The sequence below is a fragment of the Coptis chinensis genome, chromosome 8, assembly GCF_015680905.1.
Source record: "Coptis chinensis isolate HL-2020 chromosome 8, ASM1568090v1, whole genome shotgun sequence".
Lineage (NCBI taxonomy): Eukaryota > Viridiplantae > Streptophyta > Magnoliopsida > Ranunculales > Ranunculaceae > Coptis > Coptis chinensis.
In genome coordinates this window covers 34,497,860-34,517,099 of record NC_141463.1, presented here as the reverse complement: position 1 = coordinate 34,517,099, position 19,240 = coordinate 34,497,860, and the positions used below count along the sequence as shown (strand labels likewise).

The window sequence follows — 19,240 nt, the reverse complement described above, 5'->3', positions numbered from 1 at the left end:
ACCATGCGTGGCAACATATTCACCATTGGCATTACATACCATGGTAATCCCTGATTTCTTTGGAACTACATGAATGGGACTTACCCATTCGCTATCAGAGATTGGGTATATGATACCCTCATCGAGTAACCGTAAGACCTCTTCCCTGACCACCTCTTTCATGGCAGGGTTCAAGCGATGCTGAGGTTCGCGAGAAGTATTTGCATTATCCTCCAAATGGATACGGTGAGTTCATACATTAGGGTCAATTCCTTTAATGTCGGCTAGGGACCAACCAATCGCAGAACGATGTTTCCTAATCACCCTGATCAACCGTGTCTCTTCCTCCTTAGATAATAGAGAAGATATAATTAACAGATGACTACCATCCGGATCAAGTTGAATATACTTTAACTCAGGAGGTAGAGGTTTAAGCACCGGCCGGGGTAGAAGGAATATCGATAAATGCTTGTGGAGGGTCCTCATCTTGAGTAATGAATATTTGCTTAGGCAGCAGGTCTTCAAACTCTGTATATGGAGCAACCGAAGGGTCTACGATTTGTGTAGACTCAAAGATGGTGTTGACTCCCTCTAAGTAGGAGTCATCGACAAAATCTGAACTTCCAAAAGAAAGGAATTTATGCATATGGTTTTCTAGAAACGTGTTATTAAAATAATCTTGAGCTAAGCTCTCGATCATGCTAACCTCCCCATCTACAAACGAATCTGGTAACTATTTCATCATTTTAAAAATATTTACCTCAACAGAAAGATGGCCAAAAGACAAGGACATTGAACCATCGCAAAAGTTTATGAGTGCGTTGGTAGTTGCCAAGAAGGGACCCCCTAAAATGATTGAACAGAGTCGTTAGCGACTTCTGTATCGAGGATAACAAAATCAGCATGATAGTAGAAATCCTGGACCTTAACAAGCACGTTTTCAACCACACCCTTAGGGTACTTAATAGATCGATCCACTAATTCCAACGTCATTTTAATAGGTTGCATCTCTTGTAGACCTATTTGTTTGTATAGGTAATACGGGAGTAAGTTAACACTCGCCCCCAGATCTAGTAAAGCGGTCGTCGTGTGGGAATCTCCTAAGGTACATTGTACATTTGGACGACCAGGGTCCTTGTACTTAACGATTCCATTGTGTCCCGTTAAAGTTGGAAACTGTTCTGTTAAAAAGGCATCTTTAGGAATATTTGTCTTACGCCTTTTAGTGCACAACTTTTTGAGAAACTTAGCATGGTGAGGTAATTTTTTAATTGCTTTCAGAAAAGGTAAGTTTATCGTTAGATTTTTAAAAACTTTTCTAATCTCGTCAAAGTTTGTATCCCTGTTTAACATAGCTAATTTCTGGGGAAATGGTGGTTTCTCTCTATATTTAGCGTATGGATCAACTAGATGTCTAACCTTTGTTTTCTGTTTCTTAGGTTGTGGTTTAACTGGTACCTCTATAGGGGTAGGCTCTTCAGTTTCTATTATAGTATTGTAGACACCCCATTTTTGCACCCCAGGCATAATTCATTCACGATTTTACCTTGAATTAAATTTGATCATATAAGGTGATTTGCTTTCTAGAGTCTTCATTTCTACATCAATCCTCTTTCTTTTCATCTTCTTTTAGCGTCTTTAGGCTCTCCCCATCATGTTCTAGCTATGGCTGAAGTTTTGTTGCTTTCTGAGTTTTGAGCTGAAAATGACCAAAATGCCCCTGTAACCCTTTGGAGCCCAAATCTCATTTTTTTCACTCTTTCTTTGGATGAGATTATTTCATATTTGAATTCCCCTTGAAAAATCCTTCAAAATGAGTACAAGCTTGCCTAGGTTCCTTTTGGATTTCAGAAACCCTAATCTTGCCTTATCCCGTTTCAGCCCGTTGTGCGCAGCTATTTAGTGCAATATATTATTGGAGTAAGATTTTAGACCCAAGGGTATTTTTAAGAGTTCATGGACCTTCCTAATGGATTAATGAACAATTTTTGTGAAGAAGAGTTTGCCTAATTTTGACCCGGTCAAAGGAAATTTGCAACATTGAAAATATGGTCAAAATGGGCCTTTTTGTGGATTTTGGACCCGTGATCGTGGGCTGTGGATCCAGCTCGAGTTGGACCTTTTCATTAGGGTTTCTAGCCCATTTTCAATCCTCCAAAAACCTAGAGAACTTTCCTTATTTGTTTGATTTGATCCCTAAAATCAAGAATATTTTAGAGAATATGCCATTTTGGAGCCATGTTTGAAAACTCTGGATTATGGGCTCATTGAGGACGTGTAGGGCTTGATTTTTTGCACTAATCTATCTGAAAGATCCAAAGATCAAGGGCCAAGATCGCACCCCTTATCCCACCTCTTGAATCAAGGGCCAGATTTAGGAGGTGCAACCAAAAAGATATCAAGCCATTGGATTTTTCTTCATCAACACTCAGCCATTGGATCAAATTCATTACCATATTGAAATCCATCCCAAAAAGCTATAAATATGGGTCTCATTCACCCATAAAAAAAAACATTTAGAGCAAGCTAGAGCTAGGAATTCGGAGTTAATAATCTGGACCTAGTTATTCATAACTAATAGCCTAGTAGTTTTCTTTTCTCGAGTGTTGTTCTTCTTTTTTCTTTTCTAGTTCATCATTCTAGAGTAGAATTTCTTTAGTTTAATCTGGAGTTGAAGGTAAAATTTCGATTTTGAGGTTTTTCTAATGAAGTTCTTCGTGTTCTTCGTATTTAACCTTCTTTTCCCCTCTTTCGATCTTGAGTAGAAGCTTCTTTTCACCAAAAGTTATTTTTTTCTCAAATCACCTGTTTCAATCCAAAAATCATAGTTGTCAATTCCAAATCAAGTGTATCATCATCATTCATCAACAATCAATCAAGATCATCAATCAATCAATCAATCTACAATCAAGTATGAGGCAACATTCCAAACAAGGTGACATCTTTCTTTTCTCTTTTTTCCTTTAGCATTGCATATTAGGTTATTTTTTTAGTTTTATTATAGCATATAGTTATTAGTTTTAAATAATTTAGTGAGGATCATCCAACTTGATAGATTAATTTTTCAAGCTTTCTTCGTTTGCCTATCTTAAAACTTTGCACCTCAATAGAAGTAAAATTTGGTTTTACCAGCGATTGTGGGTGCCTAACACCTTCCCACATCGCACCTTGACTCAGAACCCAATAATCATCTAGTTTTGAGGGCTAGTCCTTCACATAGGTTTTACTCAACTTTTCCTTGATAAAGTTAGTGGCGACTCTAAAATCAATTGCATAGACCTAGGTACACATTTTTGTGAGTACAGGTTTTTTGGCGACTCCGCTGGGGATTTCCCTAAAGAGTCAGACTTACATTTTCTTTGAGGTGTTTCAGTTAAGATAGGAAAAAAGGCTTATCCAAAAGCTAGTTGGAATAGAAGACCAGGGTTAAGGTTATCTCGTGCAACCATTAACTCGCTGATTCAAATGGAGAATCTACCGGACGGTTCTTCTCAAGAGTTATCGTTGCCACCTATATCTTCATCACAGATGTATGTGCCACAAGGAAGTTCTCCACCAGCACTTCCATCTAAGGGACAAATTTTATCAGCCAACATTCGAAGTCCACATACAAGTAATTCTGGTGAATCGTCAATCCCTACCAGTCAAGAGGAATTGATGGAGAAGGCGATGGAAAAGATGTTTCTCAAGATGATGTCAAAGTTTGCAATAACTCCAAGTCTGGGTCAACCACAACAACCAGGTATCACACTACCTCCCATGGTTAGTCCTAACCCTACCATTCTACCAACCTCATTACCCACTCCGTATGCGACACATAGATCAACCCAATTACATGTTCCTATGTCAACCCATACTCCATCCCAATTTTTTCCTCAGGATAACACAACCTACATGCCTCAACCATCCACTTATCAAACTTCAAAGCCCAAACCAAATTCCAACTACAACCATGATGTCCAACCCATTTATGTTACCAACCCCAACCTATTTTCCACAAACTCCACAACCACTGTTCTACACGAACCCCCAATACCAAGTGCAAAACCCAATCCAACCACCGGTTGACCCCGTAATGGAAGAGATTAAGAAATTGAAAGAAGCAATGACCAAGATGAAAGGTGAAGACCTGGACCTTGATAATCTGTGTCCATATCTATAGATCAGAGTACCACATGGATTCAAATTTCCAAAGATGGAGCGATATGAGGGAACCGGTTGTCCAAAGGCCCACATTCGTATGTATGCAAGTTATCTACAACCGATGGGAATCAGGCCAGAACTAATGGTTCAACTATTCCAGAAAAGTTTTAAGGGTGCAGCCCTTACTTGGTGGTGGATGAATACTGAAACGCAAAAAATCAAGACTTGGCCTCGAATCGGTAAACGCCAGAGCTCACTTCTCTTACAACACTGATATCCAAAAGGGTCGAAGGCAACTTGAAGCTTTGAAGCAAGGTCCGAATGAAAGTTTTACAGAGTACATTACAAGATGGAGGACAAAAGCTGCCCAAATCATTGATAGGCCCACGGGGAGCAAATTAGGATGGTTATGAAGAGTTTGAACCAAGAGTATGCGACTAGGCTAAGTGCTAGTTATCATCCGACATATCAAGCCTTAGTTGCCATTTGGATCACAAATAGAAGATGGGTTATCATCCGCAATATTTCTCCCATCATTTCAATGTCTACAGGATCTAACCCGAGAAGAAGAAGCATCCCAATCGTAGCGGTGAACAACAAAGAAGCCAATGTGGTTGCCGCACAAGTTCAACCTCACCACATCACATAAATTCGGTCGGTGACAACTCATCCTTTTTCCCATCAAGTCGGGTTTCCTCCAAGACACAGAAGCGGGGTTTTCCTGTGCAAACGAGGCAGTTCACAGAATTGGGCTTCCCATTACAAGTTATATTGAGGGCTTTAGTCCAACAGGGCTTGATTACGTTAATGCAGCCGAGGCCTCCTCCAAATCCGGTGCCGTTCTGGTATTACGCTTCAAAACATTGTGACTTCCATCAGGCTCTCCAGGTCACACGACATAGAGGTGCATGCTCCTTAAACATCTTATCCAAAACTTAATTGATGAGGGTAAGATAGATGTGTCCAGTCTCGGCACTCCCAATATATCGACAAATCCACTACCCATGCATAATGGAAGAGTTAATACTTTGGAAGCTGTCAAGAAGGATCCGACATCATTCATCATTCCGATCAAACAGACATCCAATGTTAACACCACAAGGCCAGTTAATCTTCAAGATGCAGTCAGAAGATGCATGGAGCAAAGAAAGCCTAGAGGTATCCAATTAAATGAGGTGGTAGCACCATTTCTTCATACTCCATAGATTCAAAAGTCGTTCAAGTTGACTAGAAAGCACCTGGAATCCTTTATGATGCAGAGGCCCATTACAAAATGGGTAGATTCTTTGAATACATCTCAATCTACGGCATCACAAGTGGGGTTAGAACCTCAAGGACTCGTGATTTGCCAGAATCCAACTTAGCAGCAGGTGATCCCAACTCCGATCATAATCCTCAAGGTCCAGTTTGTGCCAGCCAAGAGTCACGATACCAAGGAGGTTCTAGGGAAGAAATTAATTCAGCCTGAGAAAAGTACAGATGACTCAACAATCTCACTACATCAGTTGAAGCAATTAGAACCTAGTTTGGTAGAGGAATGTGTTGAGACTCACGGTTTGACAAGAGGAGGAAGGATATACAAGCCACCACACTTACAGAAGGATCAGGTCTTGGCCCAACAGCCTGACCCACCCACAGCTACTGAACCAGAAAAGCAAGAGGGTAATGAAGTAATCCAACAATTGCAGAAAACCAAGTCCAACATTTCCATATGGGGCTTACTCATGGCGTCACCCCAACATAGGCAAGCAGTTCTTCAAACCTTGAACCAAGCTCATGTTCCAGCTTCCATCCAGCCGAACGATTTGGAACATACCATCGCTTCCCTCAGGAAGACAAACTCCATAACATTTTCTGATGATGATCTGACCCCAGATGGAATAACCCACATGAAAGCATTGACTATTACGGTGCATTGCAACAACCATAAGGTACCATTTGTACTGATTGACAATGGATCTGGTTTGAATATCTGCCCGGTCAATTCTGCGAAAGCCATTGGAATCATGCCGAAAGACTTCACTTTCACTAAGGATACAGCCAGAGCAGTTCATGGGTTTGATAATCAGAGAAGAGAAGTCATTGGCAAGTTTACAACTGACATCCAAATAGGTCCAGTCACGTTCAAAGTCACATTCTTGGCTATGGACATCGAGGCTAAGTATAATTTCCTTTTGGGCAGACCATGGCTACACCAGGTCGGTGCAATTCCCTCTACACTTCACAGAAAGCTTAAGTTTTTATGGCAAGGGAAGATTATCTGCATCACTGGTAATTCGGATGATCTGGATTCTTCAGAAGAGCATAAGGTAATACCAATGATTGAAAGAAAGTGTAACGACACTGAGGAACCATTAGGGATTGTGGAGTTTAGAGCACCCGACAAGGAGAAGCTCCCTACCCCATTTTGCAATGGAAATCCCAAGACGACTCAGTTGTTCCATGAGCAGAACTATTTTCCAGGACTTGGATTGGAAAAAAACCAAAATGGCATTTTAGAACCACTACAGATTCCTAGTCAAGATGATCGAAAAGGGATAGGCTATATTGAGGAGGCTGTGGAAGGACTGGCAGAATTATTTATCGATTCTAACGCCACAGTGAATTATCTCAGATTGGCTCTACCTTATCTAGGGGCAGAGATAGGGGCTATTATTGATTCCAATATATTTTGCGGCGAAGACGACGACCCATATCCAAACTCAGAAGTTACTATTTCAGATCCAGATGTTAATTCTTATTCAGGATATCTCCAACTTAGGTTGGATCATGAGGCTAGACAGTTTAATTGGATAAATGAGGTTGGATCGACATCCTCCTCGTCAGGTATGGACTATACTCCATCTTTTACTTTTGGGTCTCCGGGTTAGATGTTTGACCCGTGAGACGAGCTATCACTCCTTATCATGTCCAGTTGAACCCTCAGACCATACTTGATTTGGATGATTTGTTGAATATGGAATCTATTACTGACCCAGTTCTAGGGGATATTGAGAACATGCCACTTTCTGACTCCCAGACGCAATATGAAATTTGGGAAAGGTTTCTAGATTCGTTAGATTCTGATGAGGATCCAATCCTTGACGGACACTATGATGATTGGGGAACCCAAATATCTATGACCGATCCAGTCCCCAGCCAACATAGTCCTCTCTTTGAGCCTTCGGATGAGTCTGATATGGCCCAAAAAAAAAAAAACCCCCGTGAGACTTTCTGTTTCAACCCATGTATATAATAATATTTCAAGAATCCAAAAAAAATCAAATATTTCAAAAATCCAAAAAAAAAATCAAATATTTTAAAAATCCAAAAAAATTCAAATATTTCAAAAATCCAAAAAAATCAAAAAAGTATTAAAACTCCCGCAGATTTGATTTACCCCCTTGCCTTAGGGCAAGATGATTGGATGATTTGTGCAGGTTATGACCCCCTTTCCCCCGACAATGAAGAAGAAATGGACAATGAAGTTGCTGAGTCCATTCTTCCTCACGAACATTATGAAGACCGATCGACGCTACCATCGAGGAAACAGAGACAATTAATCTTAGCACCACAGAAGAACCACGCGATGTGAAGATTGGTACAACTCTAACCCTCTCTGAGCGCAGAAACCTGATTGAATTGCTAAAGGAATACAAAGATGTGTTTGTTTGGTCCTATGATGATATGCCGGGGCTGGACACCAATATAGTAGTTCACAAGTTGCCACTATCTCCAAAAAAGAAACTGGTTAAGCAGAAACTGAGGAGGCTTAGACCGGAATGGATGCTGAAGATTAGAGAGGAAGTAATCAAGCAATACAATGCTGGTTTTCTGATGGTAACTCACTATCCTACTTGGTTGGCTAACATCGCCCCAATCACTAAGAAAGATGGTCGAGTAAGAATGTGCGTCGATTACAGAGATCTTAATAAGGCAAGCCCGAAGGATGACTTCCCGTTGCCTAGTATTGATATTCTAGTCGATAACACTGCTGGTCATGAACTATTATCATTCATGGACGGATTCTCTAGATATAACCAAATCAAGATGGCGGAAGAGGACAGAGAGAAGACCTCGTTTATCACCCCATGGGGGACCTTTTGCTACAAAGTTATGCCATTTGGTTTGAAGAATGCGGGAGCTACATACCAAAGGGCCATGACTACTTTACTCCACGACATGATGCATGTGGAAGTAGAGGTGCATGTGGATGATATGATTGTTAAGTCATGGAGTCGAGACGACCACTATGTGAATCTGAAGAAGTTGTTTGAACTGCTTCGTAAGTTCAAGTTATGGTTAAATCCTCATAAGTGTGTTTTTGGAGCCACGTCCGGAAAGTTGCTTGGTTTCATGGTTAGCAAAAAGGGCATTGAAGTTGATTAGGCTAAGGTCAAAGCCATTGTGGAAATGCCCGCACCCGCTACGGAGAAGGAAGTCAGAGGATTCTTAGGGAGACTTTAGTATATCAGCAGATTCATTGCACAACTCACGCCCATTTGTGAGCCTATCTTCAAGTTGCTAAGGAAAGATCAACCTAGGGAATGGAATGAGGAGTGTCAAAGGGCCTTCGACAAGATTAAGCAATATTTGTTGAAACCGCCGGTACTTGTTCCCCCTACCCCTGGCAAACCATTGCTACTTTACATCTCTATCACAGAAACTTCTATGGGAGCAGTGCTTAGACAACATGACAGTACAGGTTTTTTGGCGTAGAGTTGAGCGAGCTATTTACTATTTGAGCAAGTGTCTTCACAAGTACGAAGCAAACTACACTCTATTGAGAAGACATGTCTGGCACTAGTCTGGGCAACACAACGTCTTAGACACTACATGCTTGCATATTCAATGTTGTTATTATCAAGGATAGATCCGCTCAAGTACCTGATGGAGAAGCCTATGATCACTGGCCGAACCTCACGTTGGCAGCTGCTTTTGGCAGAGTTCGAGATTACGTATGTCACACAGAAATCTATCAAGGGAAAGGCATTAGCAGATCACCTAGCAGCACACCCTTTGCCGGATTATAAATTTCAAAAAATTATGAAATTTTACAGAGTTAATCTGTACAGTATCGGTAATTTATTGAAAAATTTTTCAAATTTTTAGTACTTGTCTTACCTGGGTAACTAACATCGTCTTTGCAGTACCCTGTTTTCAGTTTTCAGGACGCAAGCATCTGTAAAAATAGTTGAGCAGAGTTATTTGCACAATATCAAAAATTCTAAATTTTTTATAGGAGGAAGCTCGATTCGTCAGGAGCTTTCAGTAAAAATTTGAGTATTGTTTGACCTGTTTTGACCACTTAACTAGTTGTTTGTTTTCAGTATGTTTCTACAGCTTTTCAGGACCAAGGTCTTTGGAAGAACAGTCGAGAAGAAGGATCTGTAAAACTCCAAATAATCCAACCTTTTTATAGGATCATCCTTGACACGTCAGGAGACTCCAGTAAATATTTTGTGATTTTTAGTGCTCTTTTACTTATTTATTCAATTGATTGTTTACAGTGTGTGCAGAAAACTTCTCACTGGACTCTGCAGGATTGAACAGTACAGAAGAGGAACTTACCAATCTCCGATTGCTCTGAAATTTTACAGGCTACTTTTTGGATGTATCAGGTAGCTGCTATAAAAATTTAAAAATTTTTGGACTTGTTTTGCTTGCTGTAATAGTAAGTGCTTCTCTTCCACCGTGAATCCCCTGTTAGCGGTTTCATAATTAGCATTAATTTTTAGCATCATATAGTTTGATAATATAATTTAGTTAATTAAGTACATATTAGATTATTTTATATAGCTTTATTATCTAGTGCATGAAAAATTGGTTTCGTGATTCACCTCGTAAACGTTTAATCAGAAGAGCTAATTCTTGTAACAATCTTCCAATTCTGGTTTTGGAGGAGACCACACCATCGAACTCAGGATCTGATTCTGAATCTGAAACACACACACCATTAGTAGACTTAGAAGATACATCAGAGAGAGTACCATTAGCCACCATGGCTGATCAAAGAACTCTTAGCACCTTGTTTCAACTTATCGTGGTTCAACCACCAAACTGCATAGTGATGCTCGACAATAACAATAACTATGAGATTAAGCCCACCATTCTTAATATGTTGCCAAGATATTATGGCAAAACAAATGAAGAACCATATAATCATCTGAGTAAGTTCTTGAGCATATTAAGTATTTTTAAAGCACCTCATCTTTCCCCTGAAGAAACTAGATTAAGGTTGTTCCCCTTGACTTTTGAGGATGCCGCACTACGTTGGTATAGATCCCTACCCTCTAATTCTATAACTACTTAGGAGTAACTATCACAAAAGTTTATGAAACAATATTACCCTTTACGTAAAACTGAGGCCATGCAATTGGCTATTTCAACCTTCAAAGGAAAACCTAATGAAGAGTTTCATACAACATGGGATAGATTTAATGATTTACTTGTCCGTTGTCCACATCATGGTTTTGACATACTTAATATTGTACATTACTTTATAAAAGGTCTTTCACCTATGAACCGTCAGTTAATTGAATCAATGAATGGAGGAAGATTTACAAGTCTTACTCCTGATGAAGCCTATACTTTTTTGCAAAACTTTTCTAAAAGTTCTAAGGATTGGGCCAATGGTAGTGACCATGAGGACATGGCACGGGTAGATGGGGGGATGATTTTTAATAAACCAGGTATGTATGAGGTTAGAAATGATAGTGATCAAGAATTAAAAGCTACACTAGTTAGTTTAACCACAGGAATCGAAAACTTAAACAAGAAATTTGATTCATTCACTTTAAACCCTCCAAAGAATAATCAACCTCAACAAGCAATAAGTGTCAATCAATTTTGTGAAAATTGCCTTACTACAGATCATGACACCTCAGTTTGCTCTATGTATGTTGCTCAAGGTATTGATGATGTTTGTGCTTTTAATAAATTCAAAATACAGGGTTATCAAAATAATTTTAATAACAACAACAATTATAACCCAGATCTTAGAAATAACTCAAACAATTCATGGAGACAAAATATGTCTCCACAGCAAAACCAATATGGTTTTCAAGGTAATCAAGGGAACAATAGGCAACAATACATGAATAATAGAGGCGCAGTAGTACCTTCTCCTCAATATCAAAATCAACAACAACAGACAAACATGAACAGAGAATTAGCTATTGATCCTATGGCTAATCACCAAACCCAACCCAACACCGCAGATGAAAGCATGAAAGCTTTAGCCACCAAAACCGAGAATGAATTCAAAAGAATTGACCAAAAAATTGATATTATGGCTCAACAAATAACTCAACAGATAAGCCAACAATTCAATCAAATACTAGCTAGTCTAGCAGACAGACCCAAGGGAACTCTACCAAGTTAACCTAAACAAAACCCTAAAGATAGAAATGCTTATCAAGTTGAAACCACCCCTTCATCCGCACCCACAGAGGCAGTTAACTCAATATCTACCCTTAGGTCAGGAAAGAAAGTAGATAACAAAGTTGACATACCTGATTCTGATGAAGTTGTTATAACAAAAGATAAGGAAAAGGCAGTTGAAACTAAAGAGCAGGTAACCGAAAAAATTCCACCCGCACCATTCCCCTCTAGGTTAAAAGATAACAAAAAGGAAGCACAATATAATGACATTATGAATATTTTTAAAAATCTACATATCAATATTCCTTTTCTAAATGCAATTAAATAAATACCTTCATATGCTAAATTTATAAAAGACCTAGTAAAGAAGAAAACAAATATTCCTAAGGACGCTTTTATTGCACAAAGTTGTTCATCCTTTCTACAGAACAAAGCCATAGTAAAACATAAGGACCTCGGTAGTCCTACAGTTACGTGTAAAATAGGAGAGGACTACACTGATCAAGCATTATTGGATTTAGGTGCTAGTGTGAATTTATTACCATACTCAGTTTATAAACAGCTAGGGTTAAAAGACTTGAAACCAACAAATGTTAGACTACAGTTAGCAGATAGGTCTATTAAGATTCCACGAGGGGTAATAGAGGATGTGATTATCAAGGTCTCTAATTTTTATTACCCCGTTGATTTTATAGTTCTTGACACTTTACCTACAAATGGAAACAAAATTCCTATCATTTTGGGTAGACCATTCTTAGCAACAGCAGAAGCTCTAATAAATTGTAAGAATGGGAGCATGACAATAACATTTGGGAATCTAAAAGTGGAAGTAAACGTTTTTAAGCTTATGAAACATTCTGATGATACCGAAGGGGTAGATGATATGTGTATGATTGAGAAATTAGTGTCCGAAACATTTGAACAAACCTATCCAGAAGATCCACTCTTAATGTGCCTATCACAATTAGGCATGAATTATAACAAGGATAGTGTTATACACCATATTAATACATTGCTAGACACTGGTCAACCTCATAGACATTCGAGCATCTTTATGTCAAGCTACTTTTAATCGTAGATTTATCAAAGATTTAATTAAGATGACTCACCCTCTACTAAAATGTATAGGCCACGCATGGAAAAGAATGAAGATAAAAAGAGCAAAAATTGGATTACAAACAAGTTTTAAGTCTAGGGAATCTGACTATAAAAGACCCACAAATTTAAAAAAATTAATTACCTAAGCTAGTTAGGAGGGTTTGATTGTATTTGATCACTCATGTATTTGATTGTCTATTATGGTTTTATCACTTTTATTTGTAGGCAGAGACAAATCTTGTATTCCGTGCAACAATGAAACTATTTATTTAAATTATTATTATTACTATTGATTTAAATTATTATTATTATTATTATTATTATTATTATTCATTGTTTAATTATTATTTTTTATTTTTCAGTCGTGTCATTTGTACATGTGACTCTTACATTCCACTCTAGCACATTTTCTCCACCTTTTTGGAGACGTATAACTCAACGGATTGAGCACATGACAAATATTTAGTCGTTGTAGTAATTATTGATCCTTATGAATCATCACTCTTATTTGTTTTGTTAAGGATATAAATTCTACAGATTTTAGGTGATGTAATTTTGCACGCATTTAAGGTAATATCCATCCTTCTCTAATCATTCAAATTATGGTAAGCTTTCAGTTATTTTATTTAGTCATTGAGGACAATGCCTAATTTAGTTAGGGGGGTGAGAATTAAAATTTTGCAATATTTTAATTAAAATATTTGGAAAGTTTATATGTGAATTATGGTGATTCTAGGTGAAAAGTATATTTTTATCGTTTAAACTGGCTAATGAAATAGGAAATTATAAGTCATGACCAGGATTAGTAAGACTTTTAGACTAAGTTTCTATTACTAGAAATAGATCTCACTAATAAAAGTCTTAGTCTAAAGTAAGTTCATATAATACACCACTAGAGGAATTTCAAATGAAAGAGCAACTTAAACTTCTACCAAACTAGAGGATTATTATAGAGACTTAACCTGTGAGACTTGAGCCTTTCAATTTTAATTCCTTGGAGAGTCTTTATGTAAATCTGAGTCCAAGTTGACTAAACCACTTTTCTGTGCTTAAATTCGTTGTGTAGTCTCATTTATTCTTGAATTGGTCAATCACGAGGTGGCATCAACTGGGGAGATAGCCATTAGGTCTTGTAGTATATTCAAAGCGGAATATCATACTGATAAGTCAAGTAGTGAACCAAACAACCTTTATCCCACCTAGTAGGATTATCATATTAACCACTTTTGAGCCTTATATATTAAACCTTTTATTCTTAAACCAATCATCTTAAACCCAACTCCAGATAAGGAGTATATCCCATATTATTAGCCTTATCCATATTTCTGAGGATTTCTAAAGAACTAAAGAGAAAGCTAGAACGAAGAAGATTTTTGAAGGAAATTTTACCAAAGTCAAATGAAGAAAATCATTCCTTTTGCTCAAAGAAAAAAATAATAATAAAATAAAGAAAAAAAATATAAATAATTGAGCAAAAGTAGTGATAGAGTTCAAGTGTTGCAGTCTACAAGTGAAGAAAATTTCCAAGAAGGTCAAAAGCACAAAGTCTTTAGTATATTCTCAGAAATTTTTGAATCATTTTTATCCTTTTCTTGTTAACCTGTCCTAAGCCCCGTTTTGATACCCAGACTTATCACTAAAGTATGATATGAAGTTTAGAATAGGTGAGAGGATGCTAAAGTGAAGGACCCGACACTTCAAATGTGATTGACATTCTTTCCATGAGACTTTATTTATATATTTGCAAATTTCCGTCTTTCTAACTAAATATGTGGGATGCTCTACTTTTTACTCATTTCCCTACATATGGAGGCAAAATATAAAACTTATCGAGAGATTTTTTTCTTGAGTGTATGAAATGGTGAGATTTGAAGTCAAAATACTAATCCAAAGGTGAGGTAGAAATTCCGTTGCTTGGAAAAGAGAAAGGAATCAAAATGGTTAAAAATGAATAAGCTCTAGTTAGGATGATTAGTCAGTCTTTTCTATCTTTATGAATAGAATAGAACCTTAGCCTAATATTTTATGATCATGGGTGTGATAAGTAATAACCTTTTGATTTAGACATTTTAACTGAAAAAGTTGTTTTCTCTAGATTTCACCATAGTTCATATGTAAAATTGATTTTGTGGGTATATCAACTGAAAACCTTCACGACGCTATAACTCGTCCTTTAAGGGTAACTTAAAGGTTTAAGGCCTTGTTGCATATGGTAAATGCAACCGCGATGCCTGCAAAAGTGAGTTAGTTTATTATTTAATTAGTATTGTTAGCTTTGAACACTTCTATAGTATAACACATATTTGCTAAGAGACTAGCAAAATGCTAGTTGGGGGTTGTGATAAGTGCTCAAAAGTAATGATTTATAACCCCAATTATGTGTATATTAGTCTCCATTTTATATTTAAATATTCTAATATGATGCAATTTGAGTTTTTGTAGGTCAAAGAACCTAAATATGAAATATGGAGGGAAAAGAAGTCAAACAAGTCAAAAATGAGTCACTGGGAATTACAGCTAAAGGTCTAGGGCAAAAACGTCACATTTGTCTCCATAAGTGACAAGCCTAATGGGACTCTAAAAGAGGATAATAATTAAGTTAGAAGAGTCTTCAATCTGATCTCAAAGCCTTAATTTCGACTTCATAGGAAGATAAGATCAACATGGAAAAGAAGTCAGAGTTTCATAAGAATTAGGAAACTGAAAGCTGTCAGAAGCTGCAGCTTGGGAAATAGCATGCAGGGCAAAGTGGGCCACATCCAACTTTGGTCCAACCGAATTTAACTTTTCTAGGATTGCTTCTAGAAAGATTACAGAGAGTTTGACACCAAATAAACATAGGATTCGGATCTCTATCCAGACGAGCATGTAAGCCAATATATAAGGCACAAAAACCTCAGTTTACATCATCTAGGAAATTTAGTGTTTGCATCTTAGATCTAGAATTAAAAGAGAAGAAAGTTCAGACCTTTTCACCATTAATAGCTATAAAGATTATTCTTTTTCATATTGTGTTCATAGCATAGTATGAGGGGCTAATCTCCCTTCTCTTGGGAGGGGAGATGAAGCCTTTTTCGTATGTTTTAGTTTAGTTCTTCTTCTATCATGTTTTAGTTTAAATCCCTCATTGAGTTTCTTCTTATTCGTCCATTGATCTAACGCTCTTGTGGAGGTTAGGAGGTCTTAGGGTAATTCAAGATTATGTAGAGCCAAATACCACAAACCCTAGATTCTTTTCTTCTAGTTTTTAGTGTTCTAGTGTGATGATTGGATTCTTTATGGCACCTCAATTAGTTGTATGGTTAATGTCACATGTGGATTTTCCATGGCACCTAGAGTTGTATATTGAATGCCACTTAAAGCACAATTTGGTTTGATAGAAGATATCATTAGAGATTGAAGAAGTATTTGATGGAAAGATAGAAAGCACGTTGAAAGCCACATATTATCATCATGGTTATGAGCATAAGGTTTGTAAGTATGGTGAGTTTCTATTGGTAATTTATATTAAGCATGATAGATAGATCTATTAGACTAATTCTATGATTTTGGTGGATTCATCTCTCCCAAGATATTCTTTCTCTTGATTCATATTCATATATTTAATTTAGTTTAGTTTATGCATAGTTTAAATCTCAAATCAAATCAACCATATATTAATTATTACTTAGCCACATCTTTTACTTGCATCCATTAGAGTAATTTAGATTAGAAATTTCTATTATCATCACTTAGTTATTTAGAGTAGGATTGATACCTTGCTAGCCACTATACTAATCAATATTTAATAGGCTAAGTAAGATTTGCAAAAGATACGTAAATCAAACAATGACACAAATAATAACGTGTTGCATGCTTTTTCAGTTATCACTGATTATGGTACATGCTTCAAGGGGAAGGAGTTTAATGTTATACTGCAGCAGTTCAAAATTCGGCGACATTTGTCTTCACCCTACAGACCTCAGACTAATGGGGTAGTTGAAGCGGCAAACAAGACACTTGTCAGGATTGTAGAGAAGATGACTGAGACATACAAAGACTGGCATGAGAAGTTACCATATGCACTATGGGCTTATCGAACTTCAATTCGTACAGCCACAGGGTCTACTCCCTATGCACTAGTCTATGGAATGGAGGCCATTTTGCCAGCCGAAGTAGAAATGCCTACTCTACGCGTTTTGCAGAAGGGTGCCAGTTCAGAAGAGGAATGGATCCAAGCCAGAGTGGAATCTTTGAACCTAATCACAGAAAAGCGACTTAAAGCTACAGCTCATGCACGAGCTTACCAGCAAAGAATTGCCCGAGCATTTAATAAGAAAGTTCGTCCGAGAGATTTGAAGGAAGGGTATTTGGTTCTGAAAGAAATTAGGCCTAAACATCTGCCAGACCCACGAGGAAAGTTCAGACCTAATTGGGAGGGCCCCTTCATTATTAAGAAGATTCTACCTGGGAAAGTTGTGATCCTCACTGATCTTGACGGTGTTGAGTTCTCCAATCCTACCATTGCCGACCAGTTAAAGAGGTACTTTTCGTGACCCAACCTTATTTTTTTTAGACAAAGAGTATAGTGGAAATCTTAGAGAGATGATGGAACAGGCCATTTTTACCCGATATATTAGCCTAACAAGCCCACCCAATGTCGTATGTTTCCTCTAGAAGCAATTTTGAGCCTTAGCCTTTTCTTTCATCTCCACGATTTGACCTATGTCCTTTAGGAAACTAGATTTACCCTTAGCCTACACATAGATACCCCAATCCCATTTTATAGAACTTGTCATGATTAGGAAAATCACTTTCATCATTAATTATTGATCGTTAAGTATCTACTATGGTCCCAATCTACAATATGTTATGATTACCCCAATGGTTACCCCCAAGAGAAGCTGCTTAAAAAAAAAAAAAAAAAAAATCCATGCAAGGGGCAGTACAAATCAATTCAAGGGGAGGTTCATATGAAGTTTAGGATATTTTATCATTTTCTTTTCATGACAAGTTCTACCCTATATATATATAATAAAAAAAAAATCCTTATTCTCTTAACCCACTACCTAAGCCTACGTTATAGTCCTATGAAAGTCTATTCTTGATCTTTAGATCCACTATGTCTCCTAGTTGAGAAATGTTCAAGGTTAAAAAAAAAAGGTTGCATTGGAGGATACACCGATATAGTGTGATCCATTCAGAGGTTATCGAGGCCAGAAGGAATGTTTTCGGAAGTGTCTCTAAGAAGTTGTCCTATGCTTACTTTATGATCATTTTGAGTGGTGGAAAGGATTTATGGTTGGTTTTCAGTATATAGTGGAGATCATGCAATCAGATAGGGAAAAGGGTGGTGTATGCTTACTACTTTTTGGTACTAAGATTAATCGTACTCATATCCTGAGGTCGTTCTCGTGAGGATCTTCTTGTCAGTAACTCATTCCCACACCTTCACTTATTATTCAATCATTTGTGGTATTTCTTGTTCTGTGGATAAAAAAATGTTTTGTTTTACATTGTTTTCAAAAAAATAAATAAAAATAAATAAATAAATAAATAAAAAATTTGTTTTCGAAAACTTGGTTTGCTTTGGATGGCTTATGATGAAAAATCTAGGATTTCAAGTACATAGAAAATTCTGAAGCCAATATTCCTAACTAAACCATGTACTTGTTTTACTAACATAGCATGCATACACCACAATCTTTCTAACTATTCACGCTAACATAGTTGCATTGTTTTCATGCATATATATTATATATTTCACTTTATTGTAATGTGTAGAGAGAAATAAATTGTCTAACCTTGGTCAAAGAAGTTTCTCCCAAATTCCACCGATTTCCAAAACATCAAATTCCAAGAGTGAGAGCAAAGCTGCCATTGGTGAATAAGATAAGTGAAATTCCATTATATGTTGCCCCAAAGAGTCATTGTTAGTTCCAAAGAAAAGAAAAAAAAAATGTATTACCATAACATGGCGTGGTTTGAATGGTGTGGCGTTTTGCCTGCTTCGGCACCATCACTTCTTTCTCCTGGACGTTTGCAATGTATGAGTTCTCCTTTTCCAATCTTATTTACAACGGCTGCCGGCATGAGCTTGATTTATATAAAGGGCAGTTGCATGTGATTGCAAGTTTAATTAATTGGGGAAAAGACAAAAATAAAAATGGTAAAAGATTGGCTTACCACGCTGGTGAGCACTCCTCGCGCTTCTCTCTTGCTAGACGTCAGCTAAGGTACGTTTCTTTCTCCTTGGCTGTGTTTATATAGAAAATGTGATTTTAGACCGCCTGATGATTGCTTGGAAAGTTTTAAATTGGAAGCTTTTGTTTTATTAGGCTGTTTGACCGTTCAAAGATTCTTTCTCTCAAAACCAAAACTGTTTTGATGTAATTATTCGGTGCAAGCACCGAAAAAGGGAAGGTTCGGTACACCTTACCTATTTTGTCATCAGATTCGGTCCTTTTTGAAAAAAGCTTTCTAATTCAAATGATTCGGTGCAAGCACCAGAATTGGAAGTCGGTGCCCCTTACCTTTTTTATCATTCGATCCTGTTCAACCCGGTTAGACCAGTCTGACCCGGTTAGACCGGTTCGACCATATTGACTCGGTTTCGACCAGACTGGCCCGGTTCTCACCAGTTGACCCGGTTTTGACCAGTTTTGACAGTTGACCAAGT

At 37.5% G+C, this 19,240-nt stretch overlaps 1 long non-coding RNA gene across 2 annotated transcripts; it reads right to left on the bottom strand.

Annotated features, from left to right (window-relative positions):
* Window positions 1–2,415: 2,415 nt before the first annotated feature.
* LOC147481236 (uncharacterized) lies at window positions 2,416–18,883 on the bottom strand. Of its 2 annotated transcripts, XR_015206040.1 has the most exons (8): window positions 18,748–18,883; window positions 18,530–18,644; window positions 18,366–18,435; window positions 9,942–10,040; window positions 9,673–9,804; window positions 9,226–9,283; window positions 8,989–9,076; window positions 2,416–2,784 (listed from the first exon to the last, which is right to left on the bottom strand). It is a non-coding gene; the product is annotated as an uncharacterized LOC147481236 (long non-coding RNA). The 2 variants fall into 2 exon arrangements; XR_015206042.1 differs by lacking the exons at window positions 8,989–9,076; window positions 9,226–9,283.
* Between the last annotated feature and the right edge of the window lie 357 nt (window positions 18,884–19,240).